General features: G+C 35.0%; 1 long non-coding RNA gene across 1 annotated transcript; it reads right to left on the bottom strand.

Annotated features, from left to right (window-relative positions):
- Positions 1-2,267: 2,267 nt before the first annotated feature.
- On the bottom strand, positions 2,268-3,739 carry LOC113717739 (uncharacterized). Its single transcript, XR_011822955.1, has 2 exons — positions 2,682-3,739; positions 2,268-2,535 (listed from the first exon to the last, which is right to left on the bottom strand). It is a non-coding gene; the product is annotated as an uncharacterized lncRNA (long non-coding RNA).
- Between the last annotated feature and the right edge of the window lie 226 nt (positions 3,740-3,965).

Genomic DNA, 3,965 nt, shown 5'->3' with positions numbered 1-3,965 from the left:
TTCTGTGTATTTTAATTCGTGATTTAAAAACTTTTTTTTTACGGGGCCGGGATTTACAAACGTATTATTAAATCATATTTTTGTGTATTTTAAGTTGTTGGCACAAACTTAATCCCAGTTAAATAGGCAACAAAAATCGCCATATACATCTAAAAGAGTATAATCAAGTTACCTAAGTAGGCTTGGTTTGATACAGAGTCCTCAAGGGTTTGCCAGAATAAAAGTTAACACAAATTTCACAAAATGAATTTCAGAACTTTTAAAGCATCGAACAACTATAGAATGTTGCCAAATGAATCTTGCTGATAGTTCATGGCTAAGAAATTAGCAAAGTAGAGGCCCCTCATTATTGCATCGTTGTGCCTGTTTTGCTTGCCTTAATCGACAAGTAATGGTTTATAGCACTAGAAACCTTAGGCCGATGGCCCCTCCTCCCTTCTCAATTAATCTCGTAATTTTGATAAGATGCTGATAGTAGATCCATAAAAAATCTATAAAGTGTTTTCATCGTTATGCAAGTGAATTGGCCATTTTTCAAGAGATGTTTGTATAACATGATTCTAGGAAAATTTTTTTTAAGAACCAAAATCCTAAAAAAAAAAAAGTTATTTCTTTGACTTAAAAATCCCTTCGAGACAATTATGTGACAATTTTGACAGCAAAAATAACCAATATTGATGTCTACAAAAAGTAGAGACTGTTTCCAGCTAATTATGCTCTCAATCAATGATGACAGAAACATCATTTGCGCTTTGCATCAACATATGTAATTATTTAGGCATCCACTCTCTTGGTTAATCTAGATCACGAGCTAGAAACGACCGTGTATAATATGTAACTAATAAATGTTAAACTAAGTTTATATCCAGATGCAATTATGCAGAGGTTGAATACAAAAGTGAGGCTAGCTAAGAATTTGGCGGCTAAACTTGTCTTGTGAGGAGTATGATGAAACATTGGAACATCTCTTTTTTTGCATGTGACTTTTCTTGTAGTGGAGGAGGAAACTTCAACAGTTGTACTTGATGATATGGAGGGAATTTGGTGTGGCAGGATGGAAGTGCTCTGGTGGAGTAAGCTTTGGACCTTTGCTTCCTTTTGTCATAACCTGAGAAGGCTAGCTTTTTAGCAACAATTCATCATCTGTGGCAGGCAAGGAATAGACTTCTATTTCACCAGGTTAAGCTCTCTAGACTACTACAGTTGCAGGTAATGACTGTTGTTTAATGGGATAAGATGCCAAGGAGAATGGAGATATCTGGTTATAGAGTGGCGCTTTGATCAAAAATAATTTGCTAGTTAGATCATGTTTTCTCCTTTCAGTTTTGATTGATGGAAAGCAGTAATTTTGCTATTAAAAAAATGTTTACATCTTGATAGTTTTTTCTATTCTTTAGCCTGTAACCATCATGCTTTCATGTTCTGCAATTTGAGCTTATAGCAGACAGGACTAGTTTTATTTTATTTGACATAAATAAGCATGTAAAGATTCAGAGGCAAGTAATGATAAGTTTTAATTTGCCCAAGAAAATGAAGCTAAACAGATATAGGTTGAAAGCATTGATATCAAGATGGTCCTGACAAGGTCTTTTGAGTATAGCCACTAATATAAACATGCTACATTAGCAAAATCCCACTTAATTAACCTTTCTCTCATATAGTCCTTCTAAGACCCACTTTCTTGCTCTATTTTAGCTCTCTAACTTCCTAACCCTCTGCTCCTTGTGAGTAGAAAAAAGGATTGAATTTGAATGGGAAGATAGGCATGAGTAGTGTTTGTTGTGTGTGTGTGAATTTCTGGAGAGTGAAAGAACTTTTAAGTGTTTTTTGTAGTGAGAGTTGAAGGGTGGGTGAGGTAGGATGTGAGTAGTGAGGGAAGTTTTTTTTTTTGTAATTTTATCATAGTCCATATAATGATACTTATTTGACAAATGTAATTATGAGGAAAATTAAGTTCTATAATCTATGTAGGCCACATTTGTTATCTATCTTGAAAGCCTAATATACTCTCATTTGTAGGCCACATTAATTTTGATCAGGGCTTAGTGATAATTACTGATAAATCGTATGTAATCACAAATAATTGCTTAATCAAGTTTAATTCTAGATAAAATTAAGCGTTTGATTCAACCACCTAGCTTGTAATGCTACAAGTTGGTATTAGTGTTCTATCAGAATTTGATCCACAATATTTTGAGAGTATCTCTTTAAGTAAGTATTTATTTGCAATCATCATCAATTCACATTGGACAAGTCAATATTGCATATTTTCCTTCAACAATAATGACTTTTATTGCTTGATGACCTTTTCTTTCCAAAATGCAGGATGCCCCACAAGTTTGATTGACAAATCCTATCTACTCAAAGAAACGACAAACAGGAATGATTCATCAAATGCTACAAAGTTTCTTTTCTAAAAGACAAAAACATATTTGACAAAGAAGTAACGAAATCAAGATTCAGGAGCCTGCAACTTCTCACTTAAGCAGAGGACAATTCTTGGCATTCTTGATTGGCAGTCCTTCATGCAAGTCCCTGCAATGAACATACAGAACCACAGTTGCAACATAATTCCCAAGGAGAATGAAACTTTGACAAATCGAAGCAAGTATCGCAAACAAGAAGAACCCCCATCTCGACCAACCAGTACCATATAAACACCAGTAAAACCCTACACTTACAAGTCCAAAATACATCATTATTGACAAGGCCACTCCTCTATTTCCCTTGATCAAAGAAACGCTTCTCTGCAGTGGCTCATAACCCCATTTGGACTCAACCACAACAACAACATAAGCCAAGATCCAATTCACTTGTAAATAGATTAGCAGCGCAACAAACACCAAGCTGATCAATATGATGACAATCAAGAAGTAAGAGCTCAAGCTGGAAATGTTCTCAACTCCAGAAAGATAAAACCGTTTATAAACCAAGAGCACCAAAACCATAAAAGGGATAAATATGGATGCAAAAATGAGCTCTAAAACAATGATTGTCGAAACCATGGGCCAAAAGGAGTTGTAAATGGATTTTATAGATTCGACGAGGTTGAGAGGTTCTTTATAAATAGCTCGGTATGTGCTGTATGAAATACTGGCAACAGCACATAAGGAGAATAGGGTGACAGAGATTGTATAGAGGAGAGTGAAGAGAAGGTACAGGATTGGATTGTAGGTTGTGTATGTGGAGTTGGATTGAGTGTGTGGGGAAAAGGTTGGTTGGATGGTTACATAGATGATGGAGCAGAGAGAAAGAGGGAAAAGAAATAGGATTGTGAGTACCCGGAAATGATGTGGATGCTCTCTGATTATGCTTCTTGACTCGGAGAGGATTTTGCAGAGGCTAATGGATTCAGAAGAAGAAGAAGCCATGGTGGATGAGACTAGAGCTGGGAGAAAATCACAGCCAATAAATACAACAATTTAAAAGCTTGAGTCAATGCTACATTAGGTTTGTGAATACAGTGATTAGTAATTTTTTAAGACTAGGAAGATGGAATTTCTGATATAATAAGCAACCAATTTGACTAAAGAAACATGACAGCTTACCAAGCACGCTTTCTTATTGACCATTTCTGGATGAAGATGAGATGTAGGCCAATTGGTTTATAGCTTGGAATTTTCATCTTTGGTGAGTCAACTGCATGAATTACAAACTAATGCATTTCCTACTCTCTAATATGACAATTTCTTCTGCAAAAAATTGTCAGTTGCACTGCAAAAAGTAGACACTTTTTTTTTCAACTAATTATACTCCAAATCAATGATCAAAGCAATTTTGTTTGCAGTTGCATCAGTAGGTAACTATTAAGGCATCCAGTCTCTTGGTTAATTTTGATCAGGACTTATTTATGATTTAATAATTGTTCAACTAAGTTTATTTCTTGATTAAAAAAAAAAACCAATATTTAATACCGCATTTATCTGATTCAACCAGCTTGCTTGAATGCTATAAGCTATTCAAAG

Source organism: Coffea arabica, chromosome 11c (assembly GCF_036785885.1).
Source record: "Coffea arabica cultivar ET-39 chromosome 11c, Coffea Arabica ET-39 HiFi, whole genome shotgun sequence".
NCBI lineage: Eukaryota > Viridiplantae > Streptophyta > Magnoliopsida > Gentianales > Rubiaceae > Coffea > Coffea arabica.
The sequence above is the reverse complement of the archived record's forward strand: the minus strand, read 5'-3'. Positions and strand labels throughout refer to the sequence as shown.